The sequence below is a fragment of the Corapipo altera genome, unplaced genomic scaffold (genome assembly GCF_003945725.1).
Source record: "Corapipo altera isolate COAL_440 unplaced genomic scaffold, ASM394572v1 55, whole genome shotgun sequence".
In the NCBI taxonomy this organism is placed as follows: domain Eukaryota; kingdom Metazoa; phylum Chordata; class Aves; order Passeriformes; family Pipridae; genus Corapipo; species Corapipo altera.
In genome coordinates, this window is record NW_020884882.1 from 15648035 (window position 1) to 15671095 (window position 23061).

General features: G+C 41.2%; 1 long non-coding RNA gene across 1 annotated transcript in view; it reads left to right on the forward strand.

The window, feature by feature from the left end:
- The first annotated feature begins 10519 nt into the window (after positions 1-10519).
- LOC113945955 overlaps positions 10520-23061 on the forward strand; it is a 44080-nt gene continuing 31538 nt past the window's right edge. The window contains exon 1 of the long non-coding RNA XR_003527234.1: positions 10520-10598. This is a non-coding gene — a long non-coding RNA (uncharacterized LOC113945955). The remainder of the gene's footprint in view (positions 10599-23061) is intronic.

A 23061-nucleotide genomic window follows, 5' to 3' on the forward strand; every position in this document is an offset into this window, starting at 1 on the left:
TCCTCTGGAGAACAGAAAGCTAAAGCAGCTGTTTCACTTCAAAAACGTCCTTTGTGCATCTAAACCACGGGGCAGAGATCCATGTCTCCACAAGGAAGATTGAGGAAAATTCACTACAATCGCAGAAATATGGAAGGTAAAAGCATTTCCTTGCTGGGGTTTTGTATGTGGACAATTCCTTTTTTTTTCCAAGGCAGTTTGGCACAGGAATTGAGTGTTGGATACAGCATTTTCAGCAGGTAAAAGGTGAGTGAGCTCTGATTGTTACCACTCCTGTCTGGGCTTACACTGCACGGCGAGGGGGTGAGGCTGAAACTGGGGGAATACTCTGCCATGAGCCTTCTCACCCAGGCTCTCACTGATTCCTTTCACACAATTTTTCTGTCCTTAAACTGTCTCTCCTCACAGCATCTCAAATTGTCTTTTCCTTTTCCTCCCCTCCTTTTGCAAGAACAATTTTCAACACACCTCCTTACACAGTTGCAGAAGACAAAACAATTACCTGTGTTGCTTATTCAGGAGTAACACATGAATAAATATGCCATGACATCAGGAAAGGTCATGGATACACATCCCTGGGTAAACACTGGGGATGGCAAGGCCAGGAATGAAGAGGAGAGACCAGTCAGCCACACCATGTAATGGGAGGATCCATTGCATCCTACTTGACTTAAGAGAAAAGAATTTCACACAGAGAGGGCAAGTAGGGGAAAAATAATTCAAATAATTCAAGCTTTGAGATGTGCACAGTCCTTTCCTACCACTGTGCAGCCAAACCTAAAGATTTGGAGCTGATGGTGCAGGTCCCCAAAGGGCAGGAGGGGGTGGCAGCAGGTTCCTGCCCTCACTATCCCCGGAAAGTTTTCCCCTCCCTGCCCTCCATACAAGAGCTCTGCAGAATTCCCCGTAGTCTGGGCAGTTGTAACAATGAGAAAACATTTCAGTGTGAGATGTAAGAGGGTATTTTTAAATCTCCCAACAAACAGCCAGAGAGTACATCCAAGCACTCTCAGCTCCTTTCCCTGCATATGCCGGAACCAAAGGTCACACAATAAAAAACATTAAGTTTCCAAACTCAACGCAGCCAAAGCAGGAAATCAGGTGAATTGCATCCTGACATATGTATTTGACCCTTGCACGACTCATTTTTACCTTATTACTCTTGGGAGGGCGAGTTGAAAGGAATGAAAGCCTGGATTGCAGTTTCCAGGGCACTCGGTGTCCTGCCCGGAGTGCCGGGCCAGGGTAATTTTCTGCTCTGAGAGGGGAAGGGAGGCCAGTGATGGCACTGACTGGTCCCTGTCACTGATAACCAGATGAGAATAATGCACTATAAACATTCATAGTCCTGCTCTGTGAACCAAAAACCCAGCACAGAGGACAGATTGGTTCATTACCCCTATTCTGGATGAGCTGTAGCATTTCCCCGTGGCCTGAGATTCCAATTTACTAAAGAAATAGTGGCATTATCAGAGACATAAAGGCTTCTTTTCCCACATAATCACGGAGAGAAAGGACAAAGGTGGGGTGTGGGAGAGGAGCAAATATATTTCTTTAGGTTTCATATTTATTGTGTGCTGCTGTAGCAGTGATAACTGCAGTACCTGCCAGTTCCTGATGCAGACCAAGCCTGGAGATGCTCCAAAATGCTTCCAGGAGGATTAAGGTGGTCCTGGGAACACAAAGTGGAGCCCAGCAATCCTGGATGCAGCTCCAGCTGTGTCTGACTGTGGACAGGGCAATGAATAAAACCAGTTAAATAAACTAGGTGGGATTACTTGATGTTTAAATTACCCACGTTTTTAAATAATGTGTAAATCAGTTCTAAAACTCTGTCTTTTAATTCCAAACTAAAATTTGTAGGGAATATTTGCTTTTTTCCCTTCTTTTCCTCTTTTTTCACCCCTGTTTTTCTGAGATCCTTTTAAAAGAAAGGATTATATTTGACAGGATGTTTAAATCCCTTTTCTGCCTTAGGGTCAATAGAGGCAACAATTATACTTGAGGATCTATTCTAAGTTTTGGACAAGCTGTTTTAATGATTATATTCACATGGTTAATACCTAGCTCTTTCAAGGTGTTGAGAAAATTAGTTTCTGTTAAAAATCAGATATTAAAAGGAGTTGTCTGATATAATTGGGTAACATTAATGTGGTTTATCATTTATACTGACATTTTCATGCCGTAGTGGGACACTCTGGTGTGGAGATTATGGACACTGAAGAGATTTTTAGTGCTCTGAGGTTGTGGAGGATATTTTTACACCACTTCCAGTTGGACTGTTTAAAAGTCAAGATATTGCAATGCCTAATTGGATGCTCTGATTAGCCCAGGATGGAGTTTTATCTCATATTGATATAAATCTGAGAAATTCTTCCTAATGCCACCAAGAATAAACCCACAGAAGACCAAAGCAGAGCAGAATCAAACCCTTTTTATTCCTATCTGGGGAAATCTGAGTAAACCAGAAGCATATTGTTTTCCCACTGGCTTCAAGGGCAAACAGGATTTTAACAGGAAAGGTATTTCAAGGGAAGGAATCTCTCACAATGATTCATCTCCTTCTCCTCTGCCCAAAGCACCACATGGCAACTCCATGGCTCTGGCTCCTGCCAGGTCCCCCCTTCCCCACCTGAGACACACCTTGGAGATGATTCCAGCTCACACAGGATGATTTCATCCTCAGATTTAGTTTTACAACTAGCCTCCAATACTAATTGCAAAATGTATTTATTATTAACTAGGGATGAATTTTAAATAACTCTGTTGCACATCCCAACATATAAAATCTGAATTTCTCTCCATTCTTACAGTCAGCCTTGACTGTTTATATTAATTTATTTAGCATTTTTGCATGTTTTTCGCCCACAAGAGTGGAGGAGATGATCATATCCCACTTTACATATTTAGATGTATATGCATGGATAATTCAAAAGTAAAACCTACTCAGCGAATTACTTATTGAATTATTTATTGTGATTATTGTGATAACATTTTACCGTAACTACTAAACACCAAAATGTTTTCTTTAACCGTAGGGTCTGGATTAGCACTTGCTGAAAGAGAAGGAATAGTTTAAAGCCCATACATAATTCAGGCTTATCTCTGCTCTTCCCAACAGGATCACTGCAGAGAATAAATGGGAGTTTGGTGCCAGTTTTAGGGGCAGCTCAAGCCCAAGGCACCTGTGAGGCCAAAGGTGCCTGGTGGCAGTTTGCAGACAGATGCCATCTCGGTGTGGGGGCTCTTGGATCCAGCCAAAAGCCACGTGGGAGCTGTTAATGGAGCAGCAATTCCTGGAGAGGCACCGTGGGAACAGCTCCGTGTGTCCAGATGGCTCCCGGTGAACACAGGACACGGGCAGAGCCGGCCAAGAGCCCCTGGAAAGGATCCACCTCCCCTTCCCAGGGAGGGTGGCCACACACAAAAGGCCCCTGATCTGCTGGGTGACACTCAGTGCCAGCAGGGAATGACAAATCCGTGTTGGGAACAAGGATGGAAAGCACAGAAACGCCAGTTCTGAAAGCTCTGCTCTTTAGAGGTGCTGCTTCCAACGGGGTTTTAGTCCCTGGAATCTGTGAGCTAAGCAAAATGCTGTCTGGGATTGCTGTGGCAATAGGAATGCTTCCAGATTTGAAGTCTGACACTGCATCAAGGCTTTTTATTTTTTTTTCTTTTTCTGTTCCCCCCACACACACACACAAAATAAGTGGGAAATATTTCAAGAAATCATAATGTCTTTTGTGGAAAAGCTGTTTGCTAAAGGTCAGTGTGGAAAGGCCTTATTCAGAGCATAGAATTATAGAATATCCTGAGCTGGAAGGGACCCTCAAGGATCATCAATCCAAGCCCTGGCCCTGCCCAGGACACCCCAACAATCCCACCCTGTCCCTGAGAGGATCATCCAAACCCTCCTGGAGCTCTGGCAGCCTGACTAGAAGTCAGGTGTCTCAAATTAAAACTCAGTGCTGTATTTAATAGCCAAGAACTAGAGTAGAAGCAGCCTGTGAGGAAATCTGTGTAAGTCATGACTAACATCCTTCAAAGTGCTGAAATTGCTTTTTTTGGTGTTTTTTGTAACACTTTTTGGCAGAACTTACAGTCATTAATAATAGTAAAAGCCCACAGTCCACCTCACTCCCTCCCAGGCAGCAGATGCAAGCGTGGCCAAGAAGGTAATTAAGCAAATAACAGCAAAAAAAGGAAACCTCAACAAAACCCCAACATTTCTTAATAGCCTCAGATTAAGCAGTAATTTCTGGAATGTCTTAAAGCTCTGGGTCATCATGGAGAATTCAAAGTACTAAGCATTGACTTATAAGAATTTAAAAGCTACATATAGAATGTTCAAGGTTGGAAAAGCCCTCTGGGACCACTGGGTCCACCCATTCACCCACAGGTGCCAGGTTCACCTCTAACCCACCACCCTAAACACCACAGCTACACTTTTTTGGACACTTCCAGGAGTTGTGACTCCACCACTGCCCTGGGCAGCCTGTTCCCATTCCTGACCACTCTTTCAGTGCAGAAATTTTTCCTAATGTCCAACCTGAACCTCCCCTGGTGCAACTTGAGGCTGTTTCCTGTAGTCCTGTTGTTTGTTCCCTGGGAGAAGAAAACAATTCTCTCATCTGGTTCCAACCTCCCTGTCAGGGAGCTGTGGAAAACAAGAAGAAAACTCTGCTATATCTCAGCTATTCATCTTGCAATAAAGTCATTTTAAATGTAGTTCCACAAAAGGTTTGGAGTGTGGTTTAATTCTGAATTGACCTTTGCCAAGTTCCTTATTTTTTTTTTTATCAGCAAAACAGGAATGTGCTTTTCTGAGCCCAGAGTCCACTTGGGTTCAAGTCCTATCTGCAGAGCCACAGCTGGCAGAGAACAGATGCTGAGGAGGCACAAATTGAGATAATTTTGAATATATTTGCATATGGAGTTGTTCTGTTCTATTTTCCTCTATCAAAAGTCATAAAGGTTTGTGATTGCAGGTGGTATTTGGTATTAGAAATTGTCTGGTGCAAAGCTGCCCAACTTATCTCTGCCTTTTATTTCATTTTACTGGAGAAATGGATGGAGTTGTAGGTCATGGAATTGTCATAGAATCATGGAATGGTTTGGATTGGAAGGGACCTTAAAGGCCCTTGGAAGGCACCCATCCAGTGCCACCCCCTGCCATAGGCAGGGACACCTTCCACTAGCCCAGGTTGCTCCAACCTGGCCTTGGACACTTCCAGGGATCCAGGGGCAGCCACAGCTTCTCTGGGCAACCTGTGCCAGGGCCTCCCCACCCTCCCAGGGAAGAATTCCTCCCTAATATCCAATCTACCCCTACCCTCTGGCAGTGTAAAGCCATTCTTTCTTGTTCTACTGCTACATGGCCTTGGAAAATGTCCCCCTTCCATAGAAACAGAAGTTTTCCTCCCTCCAGCTGATGTGACCCTGTGGACTGAAAGACCAAGCAGCTTTGGGAGCCAAGTGGTGCCACCAGTGCTGCCCATGGCCCTGGGTATCTTTTGTCTAAGGAAAGCAGGTTTATTAATATACCCTGTAGTTAAACACTCTATAATCAAGTTAACTTGAAAGTCCAGCCTGGAGAACTGCTCTGGAGCTGGGAGGAGGACACCACCACCTCTGCAGGGCCACAGAGAGGGGCTGAGACCCCCAGGCTCGAGCAGGGGGGGAAGTTCCCCTTCTGCCAGTCGGGACACCCAGGCACGGAGCTGGTGGCTCACCCTGAGGTTTGGGACACCCAGCTGCAGGTGGGGCTCCTGTTAAAGACCTCAGGAAAGGTGTCCTTGGGTGCTGATAGGAGAGGGTGCTCTGGCCTGTGACCAGGCTAGAAAACCACCTTTGATGAGTTTTCATACCTATTTGTTGAATACTGGGTCAGTCTGAAAGCACAAACTCTGGCTGTGCCCATAAACATCCACACATCTCCTCCTCTGCAGGGAACGACCCCAGTGGAGTCCCACCAGTCTCGGGGTTCCTGTGCTGGCACCCCCACCCCACAAACCCAACCCACCATCAGAAAAACATCAGTGGAGCAAGACACGACCTAGAATTGGGAGAGAGCATTTGAATTTCACGAGAGCACCTGGTACCAGAACCTTGGTGTGAAATGGCATTTTATTCCTCAGTGCTCATCGTTCTGCCTCCTCCTCATTAGCATTTCCTCTCCTGCCAGTGGTTCTTACATATGTAGCTGCCTAGTTAGTACACAAAAATACCTGGAATTATTACCAATCTGCAGGAGCTTTTTGTTTGATCTTTAATGTTTTATTTCTCTTCTCCCTGTGCACACTCTGACAAGTTTTTCTACTTAGCCCAGGAGAGTTTCCTCAGCACACTCATGCTTTTTATGCTTTCATCTTTTCTCTTAATCTGGTTTATCTATATTCCTCTTCCTTTAGCCTTGTTATTTATGTTCCACAGGCTGGATATTTACTTGAGGTACTTGAGGGATAAGTCATTCCTAGTTTTTTTTATTTTTTTTTTTTCTAGAAAACATACTTCTCTTTTATTAAAAAACCCATCCTGTCAAAGGTTGCAGTACCATAACTCAGAGAAAACAAATTCTTTCCATTTCCTATAAAGCCTACATTTTAATTAGATGATGTTTTCTTTTTATATTGTCAGAGAATAAAGTTTAAGACAATATTCTTCAATACTTTATGCTTTTAATAAATTATTTATACTGAGGTATATCCTAAACTACACTGGCTGCTTCCTTTTCAAGGGCAAGGACTGTGCAGAAGGAGAACAGTCTCCATAAATATTCTAAAAAAGATATATTTAAAGGAAAGAAATGCAAAGGAAGCTCTTACAAACAGAACTTTGGAAAGCAGATTGCAAAAACTGTATGATAATTTTGATCACTATCAGACTTGAAGTGGATATCTGGGTCATGTTTACAACAGCATTTTCTCTCTGTAGACTTAAGAGTTTTAGAGGGGGAAAAAAAATGTCAAAAAATGGATTAAGATAGGAAAACCTGAGAAGTATAAATTTCCCTTGCAGGTTTTCCAAGGAGCTGCAAAAGTCCATGGGCTGGGCTGGGCTGGGCTGGGCTGGGTTAAAGAGAGAAATGTGTGTGTCCAGTCCCACATCTCCAAAACTGGCCTGCACTGCTTTGAATATTCTAATTTCCTACTGTTCTGAAAAGGCTGTTTTAAAAAATAAACAGATATCTTGAACTTCCTCACCCGACCTGTAAAAGCAGAATTATTGAAGCCCAAAGTTTAGGCTTAGGACCAATGGAAACAATTATAAAACAATTAGGAAAAAGTCATCAGCTGCACCAGTGGTCTGCACATTCACGGATTAACAATTCCCCTTCCTAGTTAGAGATGCAACGCTTTTAAACCAACATTTTGACCCAGTTTTTGCACACTGATATTGAATTAAAACCCTTGTGTTTGATGTGAAGGTGGTAGCACATCATTTCCTCTGCAAGAAGTGTTTAATTTGGGGAAAATTCCCTTATTTTCAATGCTGCTGTAAGAATTCAATATGTAATTACATCCCAGAGACATTCTTAATATCTACATTAGCAAATAATGGATTTTTATCAATTAATGTGTTGTTACAGCCCTTATAAGCCCCAACCTTCTCCATGCCAGTATGGGCACTGTGCAAGTCTTTTTACAACCCCCTGTTATTTTTGTTTTCTCTCCAACAGACAGTTCTTCAAAGACTATGCAGATTTGTTGACTTTCCACATCAGTTTAGGAGTGTGCTGGTTCCTGGTTTAAATTTCAGATTCAGTAGTTTTGTCGTCACCGCACGCAATTAGAAACAAAATAAATCCTTCAGGCTGTGCTCTGGGAAGGGGGGGGGAGATGACACTGTTGAGGAGCTGATTGCAGAGGATGGCTGTCATTTGCCTTTGGTTTGTACTACAAATTAAAGAATGACTTTAATAAGGAGTCATTCGAGAATATCATTAAAATGAAAGTTTATCCCAGTCTTGCATCATCCTGCAACATTAAGGATGTGCACAGGAAAATGATTAGTTCGTGTTGCTCGCTGATTTTCATCAAATCAGTAATTCACATATAAACATAACTGTGTGTGAATCTTTGCAAGGGCAACATCACTTCTGATGGTAAAATGCTGCTTTTATTGATGCACGTTTGCTCTCTGACTTCTCTGAGCATCTGGGCACACATCTGAGGCACTAACTTCTGCCTTCAAATAATGACAACTATGAACTGCCTTGGAAATGCTGTATATTGGTTTTGATTCCTTGGCTCAGAGGAAATATACAGTGGGTTTATATTCTACATACCTTAATAAAATTATGTAGAATATTCCTAATATAATACATTCTCGTAGGTATGAACTCCACACCTCCAAAAAGGAACCAGGGGAAATATGTCCTCCCTGGGAGCAGAATCATTCTGTCTGTACTTACATCACTTCTCTAGACATGTATGACATGATGAATGGGAATTTCCTTAGCTAAAGCCAAATATTCTCCAGTGAGGAGACGGTTTGGATACTGCAGCTGTGATATATCTATATACATCCTGTGAGACTGCAATCCCATCTCCAGTTAAAATCAGTCTAAAGCTCTGCAGGACTAATTTTACTCTGAACAAAATTTACTATGCCATCATATTCCACTGATTTTTGGACTCATTAAAAAGTAAGACTGACACAACTTTACGTACAGAAAAGTCATGGGGAATAAATCACTGAAGTTTTGCCCACTGCTAAAAGCCATGGATCCTTTTTATCAGCTCAATCACACGTTCAATTAGAGTTTTATTGCAGTTAGTAGCATGATGTACAGACAGATGAGGCCCCATAAAGCAGATGCTTAAGACTCTGGCCACAAATATTAGAAAGAACATGTTTCATTCCTATTTAAGTGGTAGTTCCAGTGCATGGGACTAAGTGGGGGAAGGTGCTGAGTGCAGTGTAATAAATAATATGGCAAATGCACTGCAGAGCAAATAAACTGTTATGAGTTACACTTCATTTTAATTAGGCACTCAGTTCATGTTCTTCTGCACTTGGAATAGACCAAACAAATAAAAAGGTGGCACAGTTTTGTGCACAGTTCCTGCAGTGCTCAGTGCAGTGCAGTTCCCCTGTGCTTTTATGGGAAGTGTAAAAGCAGCCTGGAAAACCACAGGATGTTTATGTTGGTTGTCACTTGGAGGAGAAAATTTAAGTGTTGTTGCTTACTAGAAAGAGCTCTGGGAATAAAGTTGGTCACTAAACCAGGGAATCAGGAAGCCACAGATTCTATAACATCACATACATCTGCAGACCAGGAGTTGGCAGGACATGGTCTGGTTTGATGCTGTCCCAGTCTGCAGGTCATGGAGCCAAGGGTCAGATCAACAGGTCCTTCATGTTCCAAAGGGTAAAATCACCTGCAGACTCCTTGGAAAAATGAATTTTTGCTGCTCCTTCTACTTGGAAATGCCCCTGCCCACAGCAGGTGATTGGAATGAGATGATCTTTAAGGTCCCTTCCAACCCAAACCATTCCATGGTTCTGTGGCAACACCACCATGTCTGACACTCGTGGAGATGCTCAGACAACAGCCTTGAAACTTCATGTGCAGTCAAAACCAGCTGTTTTTGAGCCCAAAAGAAAAATCCTTGGAGGTAATTCCACAGGAGGTAAAGAAAAGCAGTAGTTTTGAGTACAGAACTGATTTTTGAAAAACTATGTATCTATATAATGATTTCAGCAATTCTGCCCCAGCAATTCCACCCAATCCCACCTGCAGCAGCACAGTGGGTGTCACTTGTGGTGGTGGAACTTGTCCTGCAGGCAATGGGTCACTCTCACAGCTCATTGTACACTTTATTACCTCTGCATTCAACAACCACATCTTTTGGTGTGATCTGAACTTGACTGAGAGACTGAGAAAGCCAGAGATGGGAAATAGGCTCCCTCTGCCATTACCAGATAATGTGTTTTCAATCAGGTCCATGCAGCTGTAATCCAATGCTGACATCCAACATTCATCAGGGTTAAATATCTATGAACACATTGCTTGAAAGCAAAGGATTATGAAGAACATGACAAGCCTCAGAACCAGCACTAAGTCTAATGAATGGCCCTGGCAAAGTGGGTGGGAGGTGTTTGGAAGCCATGAGTTAATTAATGATCAGAAGGAACAACAGTGCTCATTTTACTTTCATTGAAAAGCTGAGCTGTTGGAAAAGATCATATTAAATAAACACCTATACATATCATTGTTACATATATATGTTTAATGCACACATATATAATATATTCTCACGTGTGTATAGATGTATAGATAAATATATCTGCATATATTTATGCATCTCAGGCAGTTTTAGTCCTTCAGGCAACAACTTGCCCCTGACCCTCATGTGGTTGCAATTACCTTAATTACCACGTTGTACATTTTCCTTTCATCTTATTGGGAGGAATCCAGAGTTAACACAGGTGATTTTGATTCCCCTCAATTTTGTCAAATCTAACTGAACCTGTGGGCTGAAACTCTGCATTTCTGTGGGCATCTATTTAAGGCAGGTGCAGAAGGAGCTTTGGCTTCCTCAGTGAGAGCAGCAGAGGGCTGTGGCTGACCTGGGAAGCACCTGGAACACAAAGTAGGCAAGAGTTTTGTGTGAATTTTTTTATGTCCTGCAATTAATGGAGACTGGGAGGTGGAGTCTGTGGCAGGTACAGCCTTGCTGGAGAGTGAAGACTTGGGGACAGAGTTTAAAATCCAGGTGTTGTGTGGAAGGGGAAAGAAACAGTGGAGGTGTTGTGTTTTGCTTATTTTCTGCTACAGTTGTACCTGGGAACAGAGGCTGGACTGGAGAGCTCCACTCTTTCCCTCTTTTCTTTCTAAAAACAAACTTACTACGGTACAAACTTTGGTTTATCAAGTACTTCACCTTTCACTGTGGGCCATAGGTTTAAGCTATTAACATCAGGCAAGTTCTTGTGCATTTACAACCAGGAGCAGACTGATTGTATTTAAGATTTCAGGATTCCTGGAAACTATAGAAAAGACTTGATTGGAAGGATTGGTGCATATTTCATGCAGGGTGAATGGGTTTTTCTCTATTTGCAGTGTCTGCATTGTATGCAGACAGCATTATGGCATGTAAGTAGGATTAATAAATATCTTAATCTTCAAATATTCCAGTTCAATTGACCAGTTCATGTGAAATGGGGGTGATGCTGCATTTTTTCTCATATGCAGGGCTGGTTTGATTTCCCCGTGGCAGTGCTGAGCTGGTGTAGGAAAATAGAGTTCAAAATTCCCCGAAGTCAATGTGTGCTGTTATTTTTGACCCTAAGAATGGGGTCAAAATAGGATAAATTATAGTTGCAAATAACCTTTTTCTCAGGCTTGATGTACAGAGGAATAAACTCCAAAGGTCAGGAAATGGCTGTTTCTGCTGCTACTGCAAGTTCCACATTTTTATAAAGAGTTTAATAACAAATATACATTTTGAGGGGGATGTTACGTGTTTGTTTCACTTTTGCTATTTGGTGATTTTGCCAAAATGAGGACGAGAGGGGTATAAAACTTTTCTCAGCTTATTTTATCAAACACTTCTGTTCCGAATCACTTTGAACTTCATGTGGTCAACACAGCAGTGGCTTTTTTTTAATAGAAGTTGCAGGAAAACAACAGTAGTGTAATCCCTAAAAACCATCCCATACTGATATTTGCCTCTTTGCAGATGAGGAGCATTGACACACAAGTACTGGTGTGGTTACTCCTCTTGCTTTTGGGGGCTGTCACAGCCCAGGTCACATCCTTCTGTCAGATGAAATAGTTTTGGGCTCCCATAGAAGAGTTGTCACAACAACATTTTTAGAAGAACATCCAGAAACTTCCCTGACAACAGTTTGAAGTTGTTACACTTGAAACACTAATCTAAGTGCTCAAGGCCTGCAGGACTCTACATGTCTATCAAAGCAGTATTTTCTATTTTTAAATATAGTAATTGCTTCTGGGAAGTTAAGAATGGGACAAAAAGGTAAATCCAGGATGTGCTTGAGCCAAGAGTGTGACTGTGTTGCCAGGGAATGGGGGGTGTGGGCATCGTGCCCACCTGAGCAGTTCTGAATTGGTTGCAAATTCCAGGTGCTCTCCTCTGCCAATCATCTGCTAAAACTTAATGTTTTAGGCTGTTCCTGGCTCACTTGACTCGAGGATAGCTGTTCAAATTCAGCCCGAGGCTAATAGGAAAGGGTAATCACTGACTTTTCACCTTTTACCTCATGGTACTTGTCAACTGCTCACACCTCCATCAGGGGACTCCAGAGAACTCAAAAACTCGCTGCTTTTTTTCTTATGTTCATGAAATCTGCCCAACATATGATTTCCCACCTCTAAACTCTTCTCCTTTGGGATCTACCTCGGTAGTCCCTGGGCTTGGCATTGCCCAGATTCCATGTGTGCCAAGGAAATCACTGCTGGAAAACTGAAAATGCTGGAGAATAGAAGTGTCAGTTGTTCTGACCTTTAACTTCAAAATTCAGCTGGCAGGAAGAGTGAAAACCTACAGCTCCTATCACTGCAATAATGCACAAATTTCCAAGAATACCAGAAAATAAATATTCTATATGATCCATCCAGGCTTTCTGATTTCTCATGAACAGGCAGCAAGTTACAGGAACAGGGAGGATGTGCAGGAATGTCCAGAGAGAAGTCAGGAATGATTGCTTCTTGCAGGGCTCTGAAAAGAACTAATCAGTTGGTCAAAGCAGAGTCTCCAGCAAATAAAAGACTCAAGAACTGGAACCAGTGAATTTAGATCAACTCTTGATGGAAAAACAAATCTGCTCCTCTTGGTCAATCAGTTGTCCAGAACTCCAACTGTTTAACTATCTTGTTGTGAAATGCTTTCAATCACACTTTACTATCTCCCTAAAATCTTCTGCTTTCTATACCTGTGATCCCACCAGTTTTCAAGCACATCTTTAGAAAAAGGCTGATTTTTTTCCAGACCAGGGGCTCAGCAGGACTCTTCAGCAGTGAAAAAATGCTGCTGTATTAATTGGTGTTGATTGGTGAAGTTGTTGGAGGAGTGGGAGTGGTTTCAGACCCTTCAGCCTGTTAATATAATGTGATAAGGACTAAATCAGAAGAATAAATTTGGTCTTGTAATGGACTTTTGTAATATATGCTGCTTAACATTTGCAAAAAGCTGCTTTTGTCATTTAGTCCACGTAGTTGTTTTCAGCAGATAAAACCACAACAGAGCCCTTTTATCACAGTAGGAAACTTTTCCCTTTCCCCTCAGATTCCGAGCAATAACAATTCTGGGGGGTAATAATTATTCCTGATGCACTGTAGCATGTAAATGAATCTGTTGCTTTGGTGGCATTACTGTGAAAGCAATGCTGATGGTGTATGCTCAGAATGAGCAAATTAATTAACCAAACTGTGAAATCAAATAAATCTCCCAGCAGTGACCTCGATGTCACCAAATAAAGGAAGACATTAGGTTGATGTGTTGTTGCTTTTGTTGAAGTAAAAGCAGAATTTAAGAGCTAAATGCTGTCATTATTCTGAGTTAAAATAGACTTTCAGGCTGGCGATGCACTGCTGGCAGGGGGAGATGGATGTTTGATGTCCATTTAGCTTTTTGTCTGGATCTGTTGCAATCAAGCCTATAAAGCAAATGCCACAAACCAGTATTTCCCTGGAAAGCTGCATCAGGGATAAAAATCCAGCCCTACAGATCCCCTATTGATACCAGCATTGTACAGTCTCTCTGCCCTACACAGCTCACTTGACCCCTCAGCTGCTGACCTTGGACATTCCCTTTAGTGCTGATGCCTTTATCTCCTTGTCTTTGGGGGGGGGGGGGTGTGTGTGAGAGCTTCCAGAGGCTCTGAGGAGCATTCCTGATTTTGGATAACAACAGTACTCTGTTCTCATCCCTCCTTCTACAATAAAATAAACAATAAAGCCTGATATTTGCATCTTTTTACGTAGCCAAGAAAGGAAATGCATGATTGTAGTATCAGGGTTGTACAGCAGCATAAACTCTGCAGGGTTGCAGTTATCAGTGGTGTTATCAATATATGCTGATGGGACAGGAATTTAGGGATGTTTTGCAGGGAATTATTACAGGGAGCTCAAAATCCTGAGTGTTTATGCTGCTATCTATCATGGAGGGTACTGCAAGATGAATGAGGATTTCTCATGCACAGAAAAAAACCACAGTTTTTACTGCATTTATTTAGAAAAGGTCAGTGTGTAGAAAAGCTCATTAGATTATTGTATTCAAAATCTGGTGCTGAACAGTCAGCAAGTGTGGAAGATTTACTGTTGAGGGGGTGTGTAAGGAGTTAAGGGGCTCTGAGGGTGTGTTGACAGGAGGATGAGTCTCTGAACGGGAAACCTGCCTTGGGAAAGGATGCTCTGTGGGATTCCACTGGTCACCCAGCCAGCAATTCCCATCAGAGCCAATTGCCTTGTAATGTTTTCTGTCTGCAAAGTCAGCTTCGAGCTGTTGGAGTTTGTTTCCCCAACTGCTTGAAACCCTCCATGTCCTAATGGTGATCAAAATCACTGATGCTGGGAGGTTCACATGCTACAAATTGGACAACTGGTCATTCTTTCTCCACCCACTAATCTTTGGTTAGGCTGCAGTAATGATTCTCAGTCCCCTCAAATCCACTTTAATGTATCAACTCCCACCAGTTTCAGTGGAGAATTGGGTTATCAGTAGGAATTTAGCATATAAAATTCTGGACCATCACAACCATATTAAGAATGTTTCATTCAGCTGTGGATGTGTCAGTTCTGGGGTGGTAAAATGACTAAAAATCACTGCAATGTCACTAAGGCAGACTACAAGAGTGTGATGCTGATGGATACAAGATGGACTTGTACTGGATGGGAATTGTGAGCTTCCTGTCCAGAGGATTCAGTGATAATTCCTTTGATCAGGAACTATCACAAACTCCATTCCCCCCGGGCTGGTATCTGCAGTGCTGATAGTGAATGTATTTGTCAGTTCATTCTGTCTGCCCTGCAAAATACAGGGAGTTTTGTGGCTGAGGGGAGATGGGAAACCTCCCTGTGCAAGCTGGAAGGTGATTCCTAAAGGTAGCTGTTGATAGTTTATATGTATTTATGAGAAATAAAAATCCAATTTTTTACAGGAGTATTGCAAAGTTGTAAGATATCCAGGTTCAAAAAAACTGAACTTGAGCATCAGGGTCTTGTTTGGCTGGATAAGGGAAATGCAAGAGGTCTTAAAATCTTTTGGGGCCATTTTTGTGCAAAAGGGATTCTTTTCCCTCTTTGGGCTAAGAACAAAGGAAGATCCATCGTCCTTGACAGGGGACACCTTGCAACCAATCAGAATAAAAGGAAAACCCCTTTTTAGAGAAAAAATCTTTTTCAGATAAAAATTAATATATTTAACTTATCTGAAAAAGGGTGGGATTTTGTAAAACTAAAAAATGAACGAGATGTAAAGCCAAAGGGTCTTTCTCCCCAAAAACTCAGGGGGGGAAGGACCTGGCACCCCGAATAAATTCTTCTTTGTTTCTTTGTTCCCTGAGTTTATGCTGTCTTTCTAAAATTAAGAGGGATTTTTCCCACATATTTTTTCATGAGGGAACCTTTTTTTGGGTGTTTTCCCTTTTACAACATGCAATTAACTCTGGAAGTGCTCAGGACCAGGTTGGATGGGATTTGGAGCAACCTGGGCTAGTGGAAGGTGTCCCTGTCCATGGCAGGGGGTGGCACTGGATGAGATTTAATTTCCCTTTCAACTCAAATCATTCTATGATTAGCAGTAAGACTTTAAATGTTATAAAAATTTGGGGGTTCTCAAAGTGGAGCTCCAGTAGGTGTGGCTGATGTTCCTGTTGTTTCCCAAATTGCAGGTTGGAACTGGGTGTGACCCAGGGGGGGATTTAGATCAAATAAAAACCAGGAGTGAGCCTAGCAGGAGGGTAGTGCTTCGTTCTCTGTGTCCCATTAGGTTTGTAATATGGATTCAAGCACTGACTGTTTTTCCATTAAAGGAACAATATTCCTTTTTAAGGAACCTGTTGGTGCTGATTTTTCCCTCAGATATTTAATTTGCACCGTAGTTTCCCGAGAAAACAACAAACCAACTTTCTCGTGAAGCTTTATTTAATCCTCCTGAAGAGGCACCTCTGCTGTGGCTGCAGGATGGGGGCAGTCATTGATGGAGTGATAACAGCACAAATATCTCCCATAAAATATCTGCTAAAGGCCACTTGCAGTTGTTTCCTATATGCTTTAATTCCTGTTTCAAACCACTTCCCCAATTTTTTGGTTTCAAATCTACCCACAAGACTCTTCAGAAGACGACAGCCTTGGGATTTTCCCTTCAGACAAATCTTGTAAAAGGAATTTATTGCAACTAATAAATGAAATTTCAGTCAAGTACATCTGATGAAACTGCTCTTTTAATTGTGCTGATGTGACTTCATTGAATGATTCCTGACTTACCTCAGCATCAGTGAGAGGAAAGCCAGGCTGGAAGGGTCTGTCTGAAATGCAGACAGCAAGAAAAGAGTGGAATAAACTGGTTGGAAATTTTAGAATTATGATGTGGAAAATATCATATTTTGGGAAAACCCTCAAAAAAGAGTTCAACCAATTATTTCACTTCAGTTGTAACAAAACTGTATCATTTTGAAGTGACTAACATTTTAATTTGAGCATTGTTTGAATAAATCTTAGTCTTTCAGAGTTTAATTTATGTAATATTGTACAATTAATACATTATTCAAACCAAATTTTTAATATAAATTGATTGAATAAATAAAAAAAAATATGTTAAGTATATATTTTGGCGTTGCTAAATTAAATCAGGAAACTTTGCACTTCTTCCTTGAAAATCTTTAAAATTCTCCTTTGCCACTGGTGCTAAACTGCACATTTCAACCCAACTAAAATTCCTCAAAAGCCTGTGGACCAATTGCAATTTTAATGTTTCCTATTCAGAACTAAAACATACTTCAAGTACCACTCTCAGATTAGATAAACATACTATTGTTTACAGTTATGATAACCTTTAAGATCCTGCAAATGCCTTTAAAAAAGCTAATTACATGCTTTTATTTGCCGCCAGTAAAAACAGAAGAATAACAACCCAACTCATTTAATCCCTACTGTGATTTCCTCTGGGCTAATTAAAGTGTACTCAACTGATATCTTAACTGCACAGCCATAGGCAATCCAAACATTTAAAGGGACCAGCATCCTCCATTCCTGTCTGGAATGAGCTTCAGGATTTCGGGGTGTTCGTGGGCACTGGGAATGTCCCAAGGAATTGCCCTGGAGGAAGAGTCTGGGTTGTCCTGCCACTGCTCACACTGGGGGCTCACATCACTCAGGGGGTTAATACCGAGGGTGCTCCTGGTCTAAATATCTGCAGGACTCTTAGTAAGGTCTCCTGCTCCTCCTCCTCTGTCTTCTTGCTCCAAAAACCCTCCCTGAAAGCTCCTCCCAGGTGTAAATCCAATGGATTCCCTGGCACACACTGCTCTGCCTGCACCAACAAGCCTGAATGAGCTTCCCCTTGGGGAGGGGTTGGAAGCTGTGAGGGAAACAGGATGTTAAAGTTGGATAAACTGATAAAATTGCCCAGTGGTGGCTGTTCTCCTGCAACATCAGCTCCTGCCACTCTTAACTCTTGGAGATGGACTGGCACAGGTTACCCAGAGAAGCTGTGGCTGCCCCTGGATCCCTGGAAGTGTCCAAGGCCAGGCTGGACATGGCTTGGAGCAACCTGGGCTGGTGGGTGGCATCCATGCCCATGGCAGGGGGTTGGAACAAGATGATCTTTAAGGTCCCTTCCACCCCAAACCATTCTAGGACTCTTTGCTATCAAGCTCTTCCAAAAAGAACAGGTCTGGTGCTGTGTGTACCTCCCAATATCTGCACTTTAGGCAAAGGAACCTTCAAAATTCTTGTATTCCAAGATGAAAATAGGCTTTACAAACAAACATGTTGTACTAGCGTGAATAATAAGCATTTTGAAGGAAACGAAGGTGCCATTGAAGTAAAAAAATCATTCTCTTAGTCAACAATTCCCTGCCTGTGCCTTGGTGCAAACAAGATTTTCGTGGCTGGATTGAGGCCTTTGGAATGTCTGGCTACTGCACTGTGGTGCTGAGGAGAGAATGAGCTCTTAAGAAAAGCTTCTTCTTTACAAACAACTGCCATCGACCTTTCTGATGGTGACATTTGCATTTATAAGCGGCATGAATGGACTATTCTTCACCTTTTAAATGCACACGGTATTTGTCTTTCGAGTTTCTAGATGCTTGGGCTTGTTGATGAGTCTTTTATACCATAATTCAGTGTGTATTAATTTTTACAGCTGTTAGAGAGATGCTGGAAGGGAAATAGTAAGTTTTCAGCCCTTCCTTGTCATATTAGACTATCGTGCTCCGAGGCAATAAATAATAACAGTGATTCATTCAGACTGTATAAACCTCTCCATTAAAACACTCAGTAGGATAAAGGGACCATCAGAGCTCTCCTGTGGTTTTTGTTTTCTTGAAATGTTAATATTTAGCTCATCCTGTTTTCCATCTCCCCTAAACAGTGGTGTTCTTTCCAACTCTTCCCGAGGCAGAAATGGGGATGTGTTTCACTTTTTTTGGGCATTCAGCCCACAGGGGATGCCTGGAGCCATTAGCAGGAATGGTTTGTTTGATTTTATGACATGAATACTAATTATGCCCTCACTTCTATTGAGAAATGAGTCTTTCTCCTTCAACGTGGATTTATTTTACTGCTATTTTCCTCATGATTTTTGTCCCCTCTAAGAACACTGCAGTATAGTATATGTATTTTCAGAAAAAGTTTCGCTATCTTTTTCCTCTTGCTTGGAATCCTATGGATTAGCTATTTTCCATCTATATCTTTAAGATACATTTCATTGTTCTTGTTAGGCCAGGCAAGAATTGAAAAGACTTCTTAAAAACCTTCCTGTTTTGTTTCAGGCTATGACCTGAAATCTTTGGAAAAAGAAAATAGCCCCATTTTCTGAGCGAAGATTTCTATCCTAATGAGATTTAAGTAGTATGTATAAGATGGGATCCAACATTTAAGTGCTTAGCCTGAAACAGTTCAATTTTATCCCTCACCCAAAGCATGTACAATGGCTTTATTCAAGCATTAAGTGAAAATAATTCCTTCTGTCTTTCCCAGAAAGCCCAATCAGTGGCCAGTGTGTCAGTCAGGGTCTGGCTGTAACATGGCCATGAGCAGAGGGAAGAGCACCTGGGCTGGGTAGGAAAGCGAAATCTCCCCTGAAGGTCCCTTTTCCTTTTAAAACCCTAATTTTAGAGGGTTTTGGTTGTTATTTCTCACCCCAAATATTAGATTTCATACCCACTGAAGCTCTGACAGATGATAGAACTTCATTAAACATCAATAGTCACAGGTCTCAGAAATTACTTGTTTTCTCTCTTGTGTTTTTACAAGTTGGTAATTTTTTGAGAATTTCTGCAGTGATTTGCCTCATCCTTGAACTTTCCACATCCTTGAACTTCCCATGTTTCATGTGTAGGGAGTGAAAGACAAGCTACTAATAGGGAAAATTCTCCAGCTAATCTCCTTTTCTGTGTGTTGATGGCAAGGGTAGAGTGTCCAAGGTAACCTGGAGCTTCCCAAGGGAATTCATCAGGGAAAGTACCCCAGCAAAAGATGGTGAGAGGGAAAAATCTGTCCTTGGCTCTCATGTGCTCTCTCCATCCTTAAACAAATGCTGGGAGCACAGGAAGAGCTGGATTGGAGTGATGCATTTTCAAGGACAAGACCCAGAAAAAGAGAGCTGAGGGTTTGAAATCCCAGAATACAGAATTTGCCAGAAAATTGGGTAAAATACTGATAATAGTGATAAGGGATTATACAAGATCTGCAATGAGGATGGTCACGTTTTGGTAGAGAGGAATAATTTTGATTCAATGTCAAAAAGTTACAAGTAACTTTTGTTTTTCTGCATTTCACCGTGATTTCAATTTCTCCTTGTGAATATATTTCGTAGCTTTTACTAAATTGAAAAAACAAACCCAAACAAGTGACAGGTTTTCCCTTAAAAAGGATTGAGTTAAAGCCTAAAGGCTACACTGTCCTGTGTCTATGCAACTGAACTTCACATGGAGTTGGGCATCTCATGGTTTATGTTCTGTCCATACTTTCAAACACCTTTACTGAAATCATTTTAAAAAAAAATCAGTCTTGAAGAAAAAAAGTCAGTTTGTTCATGATTTCTTTTTTTTTTTTTTAGGTAAGATATCAGCTATTTTAAGTGATGTTACACTAAGTTTAATTACAGGCTTCATTTTCTTTGCTGACCCACAGATCAACTGGGAGGGGAAAAAACAAGTTAATTTGCGTAGCCATCATCAGACCTGCTTTTTTTTGGGTCTGTTTTGACTGATATAGGGCAAAAATGATGTTCCAGGAGCATGGTCCCAGCATCAAGCTCTGGGATAGCTCTACTCTTGCAGGTAATGCTTGGCAGGAGCTTTCCCTCCTGGGGAATAGGATAGTTCATCCTTCCTTTTTGCCTCCAGAAATATATGATTTTAAACAGATTCCTTCTCAAGGAATATGGTGAATTAAGCCAATCTTAGAAGGTGTTTGAAGGTATCAGGAATTATGCTTTTATTGAAACTAAATATGAGTTAGTTGTCCCTGCTGACTCCAAGGTACAAGCTGCTCTAGCATTTCTAGGAGTTTATAATTATTATTATTTCCCTTCCATATGGAACTTAATTGTAAATCTGCCAATGAATTTGCTTCAGCGTTGCACTTTGCCTGCCTGGATGAGTTTGGAATTTATTATTTCAATTTGATTCCCTGCACTTTTTGTAGGAAATATTTTGGTGTTCTTTACTGAAAGAACGCATGGTGAATTTACAGCCCTTTCTTCATCAATAAATTCAGAAAAATCAAATTACTGTTAGGCATAAAACCCCCAAATACTATATTATTAAAGTACATCTCGAGACAAGGCATCATCTTGTTTTATGAGACATGGTTCAATGCTAGAATGGTGTTAGAGCCTTGTACAGGAGACACTTGGAGTGATTATTTTTTGCTTAAAAAGATTGATAAGAGGGATAAGAAATTGCTAGTGAATATTTTTATTGCAATAATTTGATTCCGCTGGTGCTGCTTTCAGTGATTCCATTTTCTTGTCCTCTTTGCAGTGGCTTTTTTTAATTAGGGTCCAAATTTGAAGGTATTACTCATCAGCAGGAGTAGTCACTGCCTTATATTTATTTTTGGGGGAGCTATTTTTTGCACATGAACACTGACCAGTGTTACAGGAATTGCCCTTCCTGGCAAGGAAGGGAGGTGGTTTTGCTCTCTACAGACTTCCCATCACACAAAGAATCCTTGTGCCACTGAGGGCTGGTAAGATTTCCCATTAGGAAAATGGAAAGGATGGAAAATCATCCTACATTTATGACTACAATATTCCTCCATCACTTGCACAATCAACCATCCTGAATTAGGAGCCTTCCCTGGAAATAAAGACAGAACAGAGCTAAATATTGTTCAAGAGTCACCCTGAAATTACCAAAATTGAGGTATTTTATGTAAAGCTTTGTAATCTGTGTATGATAAAATGAACAGCAGGATGAAAATCCAGGGTAGGCTAAAACAAAATCATCCATTGCTTTGATTTGGAACTTGTTGTCTGTCACATCCATCCCAAATCTCACTAAGAGAAGCCTGGAGATTAAAATGCAGCTGAGTTCTAGGCACAGGCTAAAAATTACACAGTATAAAGGTTCTCCAGAGGGTGTTGGGAGGGTTTGCTCCATTCATTAAGCCACGTGTTAATGAGGAGAACTATCATGTTGCATCCATTTCCTGAAAGATCCAATAAAATTGTGAAAAATCAAGACCAAAACAAAATAACTACAAATTTGAGGGCGAAAAAAAAAATAATTTAAAAAATTGTTTGGAGGAGAAATGGATGATTCATTAATTTGAGTCTTTCTGAAGTTACATCTATTCAGGAAACTCTGCAAAAGACTCGAGTCCAATATCAATCCTAAGGAGATTAAGTACTTAAGCATTATACTGTCCTCTAAATTAAGGAAGTTGTATAAGCTTAATTTCCAGAGGATTCTAAATGTGATTAAACAGGATATGCCATGATTAAATATCTCGCTGCCATCCATTCTGGGCTGGATTAACTCCCTCAAAATGAACTCTCCCACAATATTTGGTTCAGATAACTCCCTGGGAGCCTTTTTTGTGTGTGTGTGTGTTATAGAAGCTTGTCTATATTTTGGCAGTTTTGCACAGAAAATAATGAGTGTAAAAGCACAGATATTGCAGAAATCTACTGAAAGCTCAGGAGTGCTCCTCAGATTTTTTTTATTCCAGCACAGCCCCCTCTGGCAGCTGAATTAAGTTATGGGGGAATCTGCTGCACAGTCTGAAGCTGAGGATTCTCAGCTTTGGTGATTGCTGACACTGGATTGTTCATGATTCATCCAATACCTGTCTGGAAAAAAACTTTCCAAAAACGTCCCAAAAACTTCCATACAATTCCCAGCAGTCCCAACTCTTTCACAAAACTGGTTTATTTTCTTTGTGTCTGACTGATGCATCTAAACACTCTTTCTGTAAGAATTAAGAGGTAATTTCACCTTGCATTGGGATTTACAAGGAGGTCTAGAAGGTTTTTGTAGCTTTGAGTATTTCCCTACGCTTTACAAGTGTATTGAACCTTGATTTTCCTTGTGAACTCGTAAATATTGGAAATATTTCACGTGATTCATTGTCATGAGATTGTGAGGTGTAGCTGAGGGATTCAGTTTCTAACATTGCTTAAGTAAGTTGATTTCAAGGAATTTTTCACTGGCCACAATGAACATTTCAGAATTGCAACAGATTGCAGAGTAGAAAACATCCTCTTTTAATATTTCAGATTTTAACCCTCGTTTGAAAGAGGGACAAGGAGAAGCCCAACCCTTGTGGCACCTGGTTGTGGAACTTCCCACTCCATTTCAGATATGTGAACTATTTCTTCAGCTGCCCAATTTTTTTTTCCCCTGTCAGACTTTCCTTTT